The sequence below is a fragment of the Primulina tabacum genome, chromosome 12 (assembly GCF_025594145.1).
Source record: "Primulina tabacum isolate GXHZ01 chromosome 12, ASM2559414v2, whole genome shotgun sequence".
In the NCBI taxonomy this organism is placed as follows: domain Eukaryota; kingdom Viridiplantae; phylum Streptophyta; class Magnoliopsida; order Lamiales; family Gesneriaceae; genus Primulina; species Primulina tabacum.
Window position 1 is genome coordinate 24,646,483 of NC_134561.1, and position 17,194 is coordinate 24,663,676.

A 17,194-nucleotide genomic window follows, 5' to 3' on the forward strand; every position below is an offset into this window, starting at 1 on the left:
ACCTTGCTCCAGATCTGTCATATGAGGAGCGACCGACTCAAATCCTAGACAGACAGGAGCGCAGACTCCGGAACAAAGTGACTAAGTTGGTCAAAGTTCGGTTGCTAAATCAATCAGTGGAGGAAGCCACTTGGGAATCAAAAGCAGATATGAGACTTCGCTACCCGGAGTTGTTTGGTAAGACTTAATTTCAAGGACGAAATTTATATAAGTGGGGGAGGAACTGTAGTACCCAAATTCAGTACACGTATAACCCATGCATCTGTTTAATTATTAGATCATTTAATTAATTTTAAATGAGTTTTAGCCATGCATGATTTATGAAAATGCATTATTTTAAATTATTCATGTTTATGGTGATGCACGTTAAAATGTTTTTCGAGTTTCACGTTTCAGGCGATTATTCGAGGCGGGATTGAGAAAAAGAGACCGGTGACGATTGGTGGCAATTTAAAATGTGGTATTTTATTTTAAGCTAAGTTCGGGGCGTTTTAAATAATTTATTGAGTTTTAGCATTTTTAAAGCTTAAAGCACTTATTTAGTAATTTTGAGAGTTTAAAACTTTTAAACTTGTTATTGTGTGGGTGTTATTTTAATTAAGGAGTTATTTAAACCAGTGTGTATTTTATTTCCAAGAAATTCTGAGTTAGTGCTTGATTAACTTTTAATTAGTTGTTAATTTATTTTTAAGTAATTTATTTCCCTAAATTCACCCCTAACTCACGCACACACACGCATTATTTCACACACTACTTATCGGCTAAACACACACATTGTCACAATTCACATTTTTATTATTTTAAAACAAGAAGACCTAGGGCTCTTGTTCGCAGAGCAGCCGCCCCCCCCCCCCCCCCCCCCCCCACCAGATTTCCAGCAGGTTTCGTGTATTTTGTGGCAAGACAATCGTTGCGCAATCGTCCCAGATCAACCTCGCTTCTATCCCCGCTTCGGTGACGCCGTTTCGGTAACGTTTTTTATCATAAGGCACGTATAATATGTTTTTCCTGCGTCAATCTTGTCATAGTATTTATTTTGATGTGTTATTTACGAAATCATGTGTATAAGATGTAGTAGTTTGAGCAGGAATTTTATTGGATGTGCCTTGAAAAGAATTTTTGATATGAAATTTCGAATTCCTCTGTATTTTTAATTGCTGGGATTTCTCGGTACAGATTTTGGCAAAACTTTCAATAAGAAAAACGTAGAACTTTTCAATACCTTCGATATGATATAAAATTCGAAATTTTTGGATAAAAATTGAGTGAGTTATGGCGTTTTTCGTGGGACTGCTCAAACTACGTTTTCAGAAAATTATGATATTGATGCGTTCTTGAAGTTTATTTGTTGCAGGCTTCGTTGGGGATCGACGGGCGATCATTGTTGCATCTAGGTATGATTATTATGATGTTGGGTTGGTATTTTGTATGTCGTTTAGTGTCGATAGGTACTCGAGCACCTTAGTAGTCGTAGGAATCGAGTTGGTGTCGATTACCACGTTTTTTGAATTGTATGTGCCATAGGGTGAACATCGTTGCTTTGGATGTCGTACGAAATTGGTTTGATGTTATAGCATGCTAGGATGGGTCTCGGGGTGTCGATTCATAGTCCGTGTAATCGAGTCTAGAAAGTTAAGCAAAACATGTACAAAAATTTTAGTAAGTTCGCGTTCACAGTAGGTACACGGACCCATACACGGACCATGACACGGGGTTCGTGCCTTTGTTTCTTTCACGGTGTCATCCTTGCGAGCCTACACGGACCCCTAGACGGACCCTAGCACGGGGTCCGTGTCCTCACTTCTTCCCGAGTTTCACTTTTGCGCACCTACACCGACCCCCACCCGGACCTAAGCACGGGGTCCGTGCCTCCCCTTTTCTTCACGAGTCATTCCACCGCAGCCACACGGACCCGGAGCCGGACCTGGGCACGGGGTCCGTGTACTTGAGTTTTGGGGAATATTATGGTATGCTTTGAGGTTTGATGTCTTGGTATAGTGCAATGTTTAACAATGTCGAGTCACGAGAATTTTAGAACGTCCTAAGGAAATGTATGAACTCGTGGGTAAGCTTGACTGTTACGTTTAAGTTACACCCGTTAAGCTTATGAATTCACGTTAGTATGTTGCAGCAACAACCACGGTCGAAGTCCAACGAATCCCTCAACGCCAAGTAAGTATTTCTACGTGCAAGAAAATATTTTAAGTTTTTGAGGTATGCTAATTGTCTTGTGACCAAATTATGAATGGGTTTGGAAGTCGGTGAATGTGGCCGAGGACCTCTCCACCCCGTTAAATTATGAACGAGTTAGATCGTGGTTGGAAAGCGTTAAATTATGAACGGTGACCAACCGGCCCGTTAAATTATGAACGGGGATCTCATGTATGTGGCAGTGGATACGTCCCTGTCAGCCCAATACTGTGGTTTGTCTGATCAGGCGTTTATTATGTATGGGTCACTTGCTTTGAAACATCCTCTATGCAAAAATGAAGTCATGTATGGTTAAGTATGATCAAGTAGGTAAGCATGTTTATGAAAGCTTTCAAGTTATAGCACGTCTATGTACGTATGCAAGTTCAAGTTCATGTCAAATCCAATCTTTAAGTATGTACGTTCTATTTTAAAGTTGCATGCGATTTTATTATGTAATACTTGCTATTCTCAGTTTATACGTGTTGAGTCTTTAGACTCACTAGACTTGATCGATGCAGGTGAGGATGATCATGTTGAGACGAGGGGTGGGGACCAAGGAGCCGGCTTGGACTGAGAAGAAGGCTAGACCCGAGAACCGCCCACGCTATATTTAAGATTTTAAGCATGAAAATATTTATACTCTGATTTTATGTTTTGATGCGAGATGTTCTGAGCAAGCTTTTCCTTAAACAAGATTTTTATATTGGCGAATGGATGATGTAGTGACGACCGTATTGATTTTATTTTCGTATTCAAGAAAATTTTTAATTTTTCCGCAAATTTTAAGTAGTAAAAAGTACGGTACGTTACATTATTACTATATATAAGTATATATTTTAATTTTTATATAAAAAAACTAAGAGGAGAAGAAGAAGAAATTATTCATACCTTAAAGAAAAACATTAAAACATACCGTTGAATCACAAGTTTAGCATCACATGAATTTTCTTTTCTTACTTTTGGATGTTGGCCAATTAAGTTGAGATAAGGATGGATTTAGTTCATCCTAAATCCTTGCAGTAAATCAATAAGTTCACCTTCACTTGTAGCAGAAACTAACATCCTTCGTGAAGCTAATGAAATAAATCCCTGTTCCACAACATCATCAAGAAACGATAACAGTTTATCATAATAATTGTTAACATTTAACAAACCAATTGGCTTATTGTGGATATTTAATTGTGCCCAACAAACAGTATGAAATATTTCTTCCAAAGTACCGAAACCTCCTGGCAAAGCAATGAAAGCATCTGAATGTTCAATCATTTGAGTAATTCTTTCATACATGTTGTCCACTTTCATTTCTTCTCCTATTGTTGGTCCTCTAAGATTGGCTAAGGTAATCGGAATAATGCCTAAAACTTCACTTCCACTTGCATGCGCACCTTTTGCAACTTTTCCCATGAGGACAACTTCACCACCACCATATACCAAATGAATCTTTTTTTTAGCAAGTGTAATTCCAAGATTTTCTGCTACTTCTTCATAAATTGAATCTTTTCCTGCACTAGATCTACAAAATACACAAATATTTTTTATTTTACTTACCGTGGACGTTGACATGTTGAGGAATATGTTTTTTGTAATTGTTAGATCACAGCATATGAATTTATATGCGTAACATGCCAAAAGTCAATATTTGAACAGGAAATTATTATTATTAAAAGAAAATAAAAATGACAAAATTAAAACAAATATATACAGCGTAGTTGTGATTGTGGCTCACATCTTCCTCTGATTTTACGTTCATTAACGGCTTCAACGCCTTCTATGAGTCGAGGATATGTTTCCCATCCAATTTTCTTATAAATTGGCAAACATGGTCTTTTAACGTCAGATTCCCAAGACGAAATTGTGTATATATATTTACTTATCTAAATAGATATGCGTTACTACAGTAGGATCTTTGTAAGGCTGATTCCACCGTCCATATTGATATTCCTCCTGTTGAAATTGCCACCATAGTTTAAGAAGTTCATTTTGCACGTACCCACTAGAATGCGTATCAAGAACCTCTAGAAAATTATCCAAAGGCTCTTTACTCAGACCATTCTTAATGAATAAAATTTATCTTCTCTATTCATTGATGTCATTCCAACATTTTTGCATTTTCCCTTACAAGTCCACCGTGCACATTTATGACATCCACCTATACGTTTAGCTCTTCGCTTTTTGGCATATGTGCTTTTACCAAATCCTGGCATATGTCTTATTATTAATTCACTTGCTTCCCCAACCAATCGGACTTTTGCTTCAATTATCAAACGGCCATCATTCGTTATGCCATATGACATCATCAACCTTAGCAGCTCACATCTAGCTTTATAAATTTTTCTCAACGCATTATTAGGTAAACAAGCAAAATATTTACGAAGATTCATAACACACGCATCCATATTATTATTATTATTATATATATTTCAATTATTTTGGGAAAACTGAAGAAACCGACTTAAACAGTCACGGAGTACCGTTATCCGCCACTTAACCGAGAAATGAACTAGAATCTGCAAAACAAAATGAAAATATCAAACAACTATTGTGGATCATATAAAGGCATAAACTCATTATTAAGAATTTCATTTTCTATAAAAGGCTTAAGTATTTGCCCATTAAATTTAAACACGTCATTATTTTTAGGATTTTCAATATCAACAGCACCATGAGGATAAACAAATTTGACTATAAATGGTCCTGACCACCTCGATCTTAGTTTACCTGAAATAAATGCAAACGAGAATTATAAAGCAAAACTTTTTGTCCAATTTCAAATGACTTTCTCATAATATTTTTATCATGAAAGGCTTTAGTTTTATCTTTATAAATCTTTGAATTTTCATATGCATCATTTCTTAATTCTTCAAGTTCATTTATTTGCAATTTTCTTAATTTAGATGCATCATCTAAATTAATATTAAATGCTTTAATTGCCCAATAAGCTTTATGTTCAAATTCAACCGATAAATGACAATGCTTACCAAAAACTAACCTATATGGTGACATCCCTAATGATGTTTTAAGTTTTATATGCCCATAATGCATCAGTTAATCTTAAAGACCAATCTTTTCGATTTGAATTAACTGTTTTTTCTAAAATTTGTTTTATTTCTCTATTTGCAAGTTCAACTTGACCATTACTTTGAGAATGATATGGGGTAAAAACTTTATGTGTAATGCCATATTTTCTTAACAAAGAAGAAAATGATTTATTTATAAAATGACTTCCCCCATCACTAATTATTGCTCCAGGTATTCCAAATCGGCTAATAATATTTTCTTTTAAAAATTTTATAACAACTTTATGATCATTAGTTCTACATGCAATTGCTTCAATCCATTTTGAAACATAATCAACAGCGACTAAAATGTACTTATATCCAAAAGATAATGGAAATGGACCCATAATTTTTATCCCCCAACTATCAAATATTTCAATAATTATGATTGGATTTAAAGGCATCATGTTTCGTTTTGAAATTGATCCCATCTTCTGACAGTTTTCACAAGATTTGCAAAATAAATGTGTATCTTTGAATAAAGACAGCCAATAAAATCCACATTGTAAGATTTTTGTAGATATTTTATTGGATGAAAAATGACCTCCACATGCTTCAGAATGACAAAATTTAATAACATTACTTACTTCATTGTCGGGTATGCATCGTCGAAAAATATGGTCAGGACAATACTTAAATAAGTAAGGATCATCCCAATAAAATTTTTTAACTTCTATCAAGAATTTATTCTTATCCTGTGAATTCCAATGAGAAGGCATTTTATTTGTCACAAGAAAATTTACAATGTTAGCAAACCAGGGCATAATAGTAGCATAAAACAACTAATCATCTGGAAAATTTTCATTTATTGGTATTTCATTATGAGATGATTCAGTCATTATTCTAGATAAATGATCGGCTACAACATTTTCTTTTACTTTTTTATCTTTAATTATAATATCAAATTGCATAACACATTAATTCAAATGGTAAAGACCAATCTGGAGGTTGTAAAATAGGTGATGTAACTAAAAGATTAATAATTTTTTTAAAAGCATTTTCACATTTCTGAGTCCATTCAAATTGTGTTTCTTTTGCTAAAAGATTTGAAATTGGTTTAGATATTATGCTGAAATTTTTTATAAACCTTCTATAAAATCCTGCATGACCCAAGAATGATCGAACTTCTTTGACCGTTTTTGGTGATGTTAAAAATTAGCAATAACATTAACTTTAGCTTTATCAACTTCAATTCCTTTTTCAGATATCACATGTCCTAAAACAATCCCAGATTTAACCATATAATGACATTTTTCCCAATTTAAAACAAGATTTTTTTCTTCATATAATACCTATATCTTTTTAATACTTCTTCTAGATTTTTAAGACAATTTTAAAATGAGTTTCCAAAAACAGTTACATCATCCATAAAAACTTCTACATATTCTTCAATCATATCACTGAAAATACTTAACATGCATCTTTGAAAAGTAGCCGGAGCATTACATAAACCAAATGGCATTCTTTTAAATGCAAAAGTTCCGAAAGGACAAGTAAAAGTAGTTTTTTCTTGATCTTCTAATGATATAGGTATTTGATAACACCCCGAATACCCATCATGAAAACAGTAATAAGAATTTCCTGCTACTTTTTCTAGAATTTGATCTAAAAATGGTAGTGGGAAATGATCTTTTCTAGTTGCATCATTTAATTTTCTATAATAAATACACATACGCCAACTAGTTGGAATCCTAGTGTGGGGACCCGGACACTAATAAAGTTCATAATCGTCATTGGGACCATTTAATCAATTATAATAAACAGGGTCTAAATTTTTTTTTTTTAAATGCGGAACGTAATGGAAATCATACTAGTATACATATTAGTATAACATAAGGTACAAGTCCTGTACAGCATACATTCAATACAGACGAAGGTTCAACAACTAGCTATCAAGTGTTCAAACCCTATCTACAGCAACCTCAACGTCCGTGGTCTCCATTCTAATCATGATCTCTCGTCATCTCCTCGACCCTGATCCTGTCCCACCTGTTGTCATGCACACTTACAAACACGACAACAGCCGGATAATTCCGGTGAGAATATAATCCCAGTATAAATCAATGAACATGCAATCATATAATCAATATAAAGCATGAAACAGATATCAGATATATATATCAAAGTTTGAAACATAATTAATATCAAACTATGAATTATCCTTGTGACTCCACGACTCAGACTAGACTCAATCCTAGTCTAGGTATCCCGGTTTCTAGATTTTGGTATTCCTATATCGACCAACAGTAATAGAAGAAACTCCGATTCTATCCACGTCGATATAACCAAACATCCAGTGTCTTGACATATCCGTCACAGACTGTGGCACTATCACCAATACACTAACTTGTGACATCGTGCAATGTGCCCGTGGCGATCTCACCACTATCAGGCACTTCTGTCACAAGATCACTCGTTTAATATTCGTCTAATACATGCTTCCTATAAATCCATAGAATAGCATATAAAATCAAATCAATGCATATAACAACAATAAGTATGTGATTTAGGGAAACTCAAGTAAATCCTACTTGAGTCGATCTCCCAATACCACATTGACTTATATCTTTCGTTCGTAGTCTCGGTCTGAAGCAATATACGTTCTGAACTCAAGACTGACTCTATAAATCTGAAATGACATATCAAGAATAATAATATCAACCTTCCATTCTCAATTCAATACTGAATCTGATTAATCTGCATTTAATTCAAAATCAACGGCATAACAGCACAATCCCGATATTCCCGTCAATACAATATCAACAAATATCAATTACAAATCATAACCCATATCTATTGCAATCTGTAATCAATCCATAATCAAAATCTGTCCAATTCCAATCAATATAATCTGAAAAATCATAACAATTCCATAATCAGTATGTTCTTCGATCTGACTTCGACTCTATGATGTCTAGTATTCCCAGAACACGTAATAATGATCAAATCAGAATTCCTCCAATATCATAATTTCAAATGATAACAGAACTCAATAAAACTTACGTCCAGTTGTAGCTGTCAACGATAGGAGTACAGAACTGAACTCGGATCACAATTCTGATAACTGTAGCTGGTAAAATCAAATTCTAAGTAAATGAAGAAATTTGAGAATTCTCTGAACTTTCTTTCGTTCTTGCTGTTGCCTTTGAATGAGAAATGAGATTTTTATATATTAAATGCATGACAAGTGTCCACTCAAGTCACATTTGCACTTTAGTCCCTCAACTTTTCACTATTTGCAATTCGGCCCTCAATATTTACGAAATTGCAATCAAATTTAAATCAAGTATTTTTCCACTTAATTACAAAATTGCCATCAAATTTAAATTAAGTATTTTCTTTTCGGGGTCTCATAAAATTGATAACATCTCGGGCCTTACAATTCTCCCCCTCTGAGACACGATTTCGTCCTTGAAATCTCAGGCAAGCAATCATATCACAGGTAATCAAATCAACCACAATAATCAAGCAGAAATAATCGAAGCTGAAATAAGAGACTCACATCAGAGAAATAGTTCTGGGAACTCCTGTCTCATATCTGATTCAGTCTCCCAAGTAGCTTCTTCAATGCCGTGACGAGTCCACTACACTTTCACAAGTGGGATAGTTTTCGTCCTGAGTTGCTTTTCTTTACGATCAATAATCTGAATCGGTTTCTCAATATAACTCAACGATTCATCAAGCTCGGCCCCGTCTGGCTGAATAATGTGAGAATCATCAGGGAGATATTTCCGCAGCATAGATACATGAAAAACATCATGTATTCGAGATAATGAAGGCGGTAAAGCGAGTCGATAGGCACGATCTCCTATCTTCTCGAGAATTTCATAAGGACCAACGTATCGTGGAGACAGTTTCCCTCTCTTGCCAAATCTGACAACACCCCTGAAAGGAGAAATCTTTAGGAACACTCGATCTCCTGCCTCAAATACCAACGGTCGTCGTCTGATGTTGGCATATTTGGCTTGTCTATCCTGTGCTGCCTTCATTTTCTTCTGAATCAGCTTTACTTTTTCAGTCATATCTTTGATCATGTCAGGTCCAGTCTCAGGAACTTCAGAGTTATCATCCCAATACAGAGGGGATCGACACTTCTTTTCGTACAACGCTTCAAATGGAACCATCTCAATACTCGTCTGATAGTTGTTGTTGTACGAAAACTCACATAATGGCAAAGAATCCTGCCAACCAGTGCCAAAGTCTAGCACTACAGCTCTCAGCATATCTTCCAATGTCTGGATAGTCCGCTCTGACTGTCCGTCCGTCTGTGGATGAAATGCGGTACTCAGATGTAACTTCGTACCTAAAGCCTGCTGTAAACTCTGCCAAAAGTGCGAAGTAAATCGAGGATCACGGTCTGATACAATCGACTTCGGCACTCCGTGCAATCTGACCACCTCTCTGACATAAATCTCAGCCATCTGGTCATATCTGTATGTCATCCTGTATGGAATAAAGCATGCTGATTTGGTCAATCTGTCAATCACGACCCAAATCGCATCACCACCTCGGGAGGATCTCGGTAACTGCGTCACAAAATCTATGGAAATGTGATCCCATTTCCATTCAGGAATCGACAAACTGTGCAGTAGACCTCCTGGTTTCTTCCTCTCAGCTTTGACCTGTTGGCAATTCAGACACTTTGACACAAATTCAGTGACATCAGATTTCATCTGTTTCCACCAATACTGTGTCTTCAAATCATTGTACATCTTTCTGCCACCAGGATGAATGCTAAAACGACTGCTGTGCGCTTCAGTTAATATCTGCTGTCTCAACTCTGAAACATTCGGCACAACAATACGATTATTCACATACAGTACATCCTCACGTACCTGAAACTCTGATTGATGACCTGATCTGACCATCTCAATCGATTTCTGAACTTTTTGATCAACTTTCTGAGCCGCTTTAATATTCAAAATCAGCTCTGGTTCAGCTTGTATAGCAAACAATCTCAACGGTCTACAATCTGTCTCAAATACCAATCCAGACAAACAGCAGTCTTCAATCAAATTAGAAACACCTATTGTCGATAAGGATAAAGCACATACCTTTCGACTCAATGCATCAGCTGCTGCATTGGACTTCCCCGGATAGTATTTGATTTCACAGTCAAAGTCTTTCAGTAAATCCAGCCATCTTCGCTGTCTCATATTCAGTTCTTATTGTGAAAACAGATATTTCAAACTTTTGTGATCATAATAAATTTCAAATTTCTCACTGTAGAGGTAGTGTCGCCATATCTTCAAAGCAAAGACGATGGCAGCCAATTCAAGATCATGAATTGGGTAACGAGTCTCATGTGGCTTCAGCTGTCTCGAGGCATAAGCAATAACATGCCCTCGCTGCATCAGTATACCACCCAATCCCAATGAGATGCATCACAATAAACCACAAAATCACCTGTACCTGATGGAATCGTCAAGATCGGTGCACTGGTCAGTCTTTTCTTTAATTCAAGAAAACTGGTCTCACATTCCTCAGACCAAACAAATGGAACATTCTTCTGAGTCAACTGTGTAATCGGTTTGGCAATACTAGAAAAATCTTTGATGAATCGACGATAATATCCTGCCAAACCCATAAAACTACGAATCTCTGGCACTGATGTCGGTCTCGGCCAAGAAATCACAGCCTCAACCTTGCTAGGATCAACTGATATACCATCTCCGGATATGATATGACCCAGAAATACTACCTGTCTCAACCAGAACTCACATTTTGACAGTTTAGCATATAATTTCTCCGCCCTCAAAATTTTCAACACAGTCCTCAGATGATTAGCATGCTCAATCATATTCTTGGAATAAATCAGAATGTCATCAATGAATATGATTACAAACTCATCAAGATATCTTTGAAAGATACGGTTCATCAAACCCATGAATACAGCCGGTGCATTCGTCAAACCAAACGGCATGACAATAAACTCATAGTGTCCATACCTGGTTCTGAACGCTATCTTCGAGATATCAGAATCCCTGACTCTCAGCTGATGATATCCAGATCTCAGATTGATCTTGGAATAAATAGAAGAACCCTGCAACTGGTCAAACAAATCATCTATACGGGGCAATGGATATTTATTCTTTACCGTTGCTTTGTTCAGTTGCCGGTAATCTATGCAGAGTCTCATTGAACCGTCTTTCTTTCTCACAAACAGTACTGGAGCACCCCAAGGAGACACACTCGGTCTGATATACCCCTTGGCCAGTAAATCTTCCAACTGTTCTTTCAACTCTTTCAACTCAATTGGTGCCATTCGGTATAGAGCTCTAAATATCGGAACTGTACCTGGCATCAACTCAATGCTGAAGTCTATCACTCGAATCGGAGGCAAACCAGGAATCTCATCTGGAAAGACATCAGCAAACTCACATACCACTGGCAAGTCCGCCAATGATGGACTGGATTTCAGTAAATCAACTGAATAGACAAGGAATCCTTCCGCTCCTTTTTGTAACAATCGAGTCATAGATAATACGGATATCAAAGGAATTCTGGCTCGAGAAACCTTACCGCAAAATTTCCACTCCTCAGCCATCTCAGGTCTGAATCTCACAATCTTGTTGAAACAATCAACTGTAGCTCTGTACTTGGTCAACATATCAATTCCGATAATACAGTCAAAATCAGACAACCCAAGCACAATACAGTCTAACTCAACCTCATGCCCATCATATCGTAGTATACAAGATCTAACAGAAGTCACTGATACAAGACCTTTCCCCAAAGGAGAAGAAATAGATACTACAGTAGATAGAGAGTCAACAGGTAATGCATGCATCAATGCAAATCTCTCAGAAATAAATGTATGTGATGCACCAGTATCAATCAATACATATGCAGGATAAACAGAAATAAAACAGTTACCTGCAACAACATCATCTGGTGCCTCATGTGCCTGCTCCTCAGTCAAAGCAAAAACTCTGGCCTGCTGTCTTGGAGGCTGGCTCACTGTCTGGCTTCCCCCTGGCCTCTGCGGTGACTGTGTAGATTGTAGAACCCGTAAATCAGTAGACGTATAAGCCATGCATAATTCTAGATTTTTAAATTTAATTGACTTCATTGCATGATTATTTTAAATGCATTTGTTTGAAGTTAATTATTTCATTATTTCAGTTCAGTAGATTGATTTTTAGCATTTCAGTATTTTCAGTGAGGCCGGACCGGAGTTGGAGTTTTGAGATAGAATTTAAGATTTGAGAAATATTCCAGAAGTTAATTTAGCTAGTAACTAAGTTCATTTAAGTTAGAAAGGAAGGTTTGAAGATTTAATTTAATTATTTGAGGTGATTAAGAAATGAACTCATTTAAGTTATTAAATTAAGGGGTTAGCTCACTAAATTATTTAAAGGATTAGTAAGGCTTTCAAGGATTATTAGTTGACTAGATAATCAACATTTCCCTTTATTTTATCATGCATTTTTCGGCCACCCTTAGTGCTAGAAGATTCATTTTCCAACTCACCAACTTTGACCAATTCTTTGCATGTAATTAGTAGGATAATTCTAGGATTTTTGGGAGCACAATTTAATTAAATAAATGGACATATCCTAGTCTAGAATCAAGCTAAATTTCGGCCCCCACCTCCTAGAAGCATCCACCAACTCATTTGATATCAATTCAAAATTCAAATTCAAAAGGGGAGTGGACTTGGTCTTGATATGATCCTATTTTTGTGCACCCTTCTCCTCACCTTCATAACCATCACTCCCCCCTCCACCTCCACCGAAAATAAGACCCCTTTTCAGTAGAAAAAACGTGGATAGCTGCTAGGGAGAAAGGGAGAAAAATCGAGAGCCAAGAAAGGTAGAGAAGCAAGCCACTTCGTCTCCTCCGCGCCGTCTCGTCTCTTCTTTTCGTTTTCTTTCGAAACGAAACCAGGCATGTCTAGATTTCTTTCAAACCTCAATCAAGTCATATTATCATTTATTTTTCAGTACATGATCATGTTTTAGAAAGCAAAAACCGAGATACATGTCAAAATATTTTTGGAACACACATGCAGAATTTCGGCCCTTTCATGACAAGCTTCACGTTTTTCTGAGTTTTGTGGTTTCAGGTGATTGGTTCGATTCCAGGCTCCCAAGGCGGCTTGTATACATGTAGTAGGATGCATTAGGACCATGTTGGTCCATTCAAACCAGCCCCATGCTTGCTGGAAATTCAGAATGACAGCAAGTCCCTTAGGTGCAGAAAAATGTGGTTCGAAAATTCAGTTTCTTGTCAAGGGGTTGGATCTGATCTTGACTGCCCCAAGGGCCTATAGCCATGGTTGGATCACTTCCCTAGCATGTCTAAGACGTGACTAAGTCGCCCTTTTGGTGGCTTGGTCCATGGCTCATCGGTTTTTAAATAATCAACAAGAACAGCCCCTTTCCCCATTCGGCCCTTCCATTTTTCAGCATTTGGTTTCGTTTCTTTTGTGGCTTGGTGTGGATCTTGGTTGGCCTATGGCCCTTAGCCACGGTTCATATCATGCTCCTAGATGTCTAGATCGTGCCATGGTCAATCAAATGGCCACTGGAACGACACGAGACATCGATCATAGCATAAACACTACACACGCATGCACGTTGCTCTCGGTTGGACCCTTCGGTTAAGATTTGGTGTGATGCGGATTGTGGCTGGCCTAGGGCCCTTAGCCATGGTTCAAATCATTCCTTGGGATGTTGGTAAGAGTCTCTGGTCGGTGGTTCACGCCCCTAATGGCCGATAGTCTCGAAACCAATGCAAGTCTTGTAGTGCGCAGCTGCTGTATTTTTTTGACAGCAAGTATGCTGCTGTTCAGAAGCGTCGTTTGAGTTCTTGGTTGGCTTTTAGCCCATGGCCTTGGACTGGACAGTGCCTCATTGAGTTGGGAAGGTCATGTTTTCGACCGTTCGTCATTTGGATCATTTTTGAGGTCGTACGAGAATTTACGGTGCAATGTGCCAAATTGACTCTCGAAAGAGCGTTTCGTGTTTTGGCCTCCATTCCACCTAGATTTCGACCCTACCATTTTAGGAACATTATTTTATGATTTTTCAGCGTATTTTAATCATGACTATACGTCAGTTCAGGTTGGCTCGGAGTCATGATTAAATGCGAAGTCATTAGGCGTCATAGTCGCATCTTTTGAACGTAAATTGTATAGTTGGTCATGTTTAAGCTATTGCATATTTTTCATGGCACAGTTAGGTTGCAGCGAGCCTGGGAACGATCCAATCCAATCCAGTTGGTAAAATTACAGGAATTTTCATTACGCCAGTTAATTATTTTACGTGCATTAAATAGAAAATGATTATTTTTGAGATTTATGCGATATGGCTTGTGGTTCATTCACTATGTGGGAGTGTTATTTTATACGGTCGCCAGTGACCGATCAGTTCAGTATGGTACCACCCGGTCGCCAGTGACCGGCCAGCTCAGATCAGTTTCAGCCTCCCCGGTAGCCAGTTACCGATCAGTTCAGCTTAGTGCAGTGGCCACAGGCGTAAAACATAATCTCAACAGAAAATTTTACCAGATATTTCAGTACAGGCTCCAAGGAGCAAATATTTTTACAGTGACTTCCAGTTCAGTTATGCACGTATTATAATTGCTCAGTACAGATTATTTTCAGTATGCCTCAGGACAGGATATTTTATCTCATGCATATTTTAAATTCAGATTTTTACTCGTTACCTACGATTTATGCATGCTGAGTCTTTAGGCTCACTAGACTTGATTGTTGTAGGTACTGATGAGGCCAGGGCCGAGGGCGGGGACCAGTGAGCCAGCTTGGGTCGGCAGTAGTGGCACCCGAGGACCTCAGAGCAGCAGTTGTTATTTTCTTCGCAAACAATTTTTATCAGTTGTTGGATATTTTTAAATCGTTGTTGTTGGCAAAACTTTGATTTTCTTCCGCTGCAATATTTTGAAATATTGAACTTGATTCACCAGTGATTTTATGAATGAGGCCATTTAAGTTCTTTTAAAAAGAAAATTTTTAATTTTCCGCAAATTTTCAAGCATGAATTATTTTGTCAGCATGCTTCCAGATTTTCAGTATTTCAGAGTTCATTTAAAATAAAGTATGGAATTATGCATGTTAGTTACGTATGGGTTATGTTGGAATAGTATGCCCCCTAGACGCATTTTAGAGCGCAACAGAGAGGTGGAGCCTCGCCGAGAGGACAGAGAGGAGCATAGACCGGAGGGAGACCTACCACCTCCTCCACCGCCCCCACCGGACATGAGTGCCCAGATGTTAGCTGGGATGGCACAGTTCTTCGCACAGTTTGCGGGGGGCAATGCCGTAGCCGCAGCCGCAGCCAGGCCGACAGGGCCCGAGGCAGTGTATGAGCGATTCATGAAGATGCGCCCGAAGGAATTCTCTGGGGCATCTGACCCCATGGTTGCCGAGGGATGGATCAAATCCCTCGAGGTGATCTTCGATTTTATGGAGCTGGGGGACGCAGACCGAGTCCGATGTGCCACCTACTTGTTCACTGGAGACGCCCGCTTGTGGTGGGAAGGAGCTTCGGTAGCCCTGACATTGGCTACACTTTCTTGGACCCGCTTTACGGAGGTTTTCTACTCCAAGTATTTTGCTGAGGAGGTTCGCACCAGGCTGACCACCGAGTTCATGAGCCTGAGACAGGGGGATATGTCGGTTACGGAGTTTATCCGTAAGTTCGAGAGGGGCTGTCACTTTGTGCCCCTGATAGCGAATGATGCCAAAGCCAAGCTGATGCACTTCCTGGTGGGTTTACGGCCGATCTTGCGCCGGGATGTTAGGGTATCTGACCCTGCTACTTATGAGGTTGCCGTCTCCAAGGCCTTAGCCGCAGAGCAGGATCTGCGGGATATCGAGAGGGATCGCCAGGGCAAGCGCCCAGTCCAGGCACCGCACCGCCCTCCTCCTCTTCAGCATCAGCAGCAGAATAAGAGGCCTTTTCATGGACCGCCCAGGAACAGAGGCCAGCAGCAGCAGCAGCAGCAGCGGGGACGCCCAGCCCCGAGGAATCAGGAGCACCCAGTCTGTCCCAGGTGCTCACGTCGCCATCCTGGAGCATGTATGGCTGGCTCAGGAAAGTGTTTTAAGTGTGGCAGTCCAGACCACATGTTGCTGCAGTGCCCTCAGAGGAATCTGCCTACCCAAGGCAGAGTTTTTGCTCTCCATGCCGCGGAAGCCAACCCGGAGACTATGTTGTTGACAGGTACCTTTAAACTTTAAGTTATTATTTGAATTTCCGCGTTTTGGGAATCGGGATTTAGATTTTGAACTTAGAACTGTTATAGGATTGCATGCTCTACTCAGATTTATTTCGGGGAAATTAAGCTAGAGGAACCTAGACCTTTGCGTGTCTATAAGTTTAGACCTCGTAGTGGGATTCAACTTAGAGCTCCGCTCTTTCATGGAGAATTTTTATATCTGGTTCCGCTACCAAGGCCTTGATAGATTCAGGGGCCACTCACTCATTTATTTCGGAGGTCTTTGCAAACTTCCTCAAGATCCAGACCATTGGGCTAGATACAACCTTTTCAGTAGTGTTGCCGTCAGGCGAGGAGATGGCAGCGACCAATGTTATCCGAGATATAGACCTTGAGCTGCACGGTAATCTTGTTTATGCGGATCTGATTGTGCTACCGATGCCGGAATTTGACATCATCCTAGGGATGGACTGGCTATTGAGGAACAGAGTGTTGATAGACTTCCAGCGGAGATCCGTTCTTGTCCGACCGCCTGGAATGGAGCAGTTCTTATTTGAGCCGGACAGGTACTTTCCTTTACCGCGCATTATTCCTTATGTTCAGGCTAGGAAGCTCATGCATAGAGGGTGTCGGGCATTTCTAGCAACCTTTTTATCTGTCCCCGAGGAACCCAGCCAGTCAGCCTCAGATGTTCCGATAGTTAGAGATTTCTTAGACGTTTTTCCCGAAGACGTCTCTGGTATGCCACCAGAGAGAGAGGT

The 17,194-nt window shown here is 38.9% G+C and overlaps 1 pseudogene; it reads right to left on the reverse strand.

The window, feature by feature from the left end:
* LOC142520285 (uncharacterized) overlaps window positions 1-17,194 on the reverse strand; it is a 71,712-nt pseudogene that overhangs the window by 33,414 nt on the left and 21,104 nt on the right.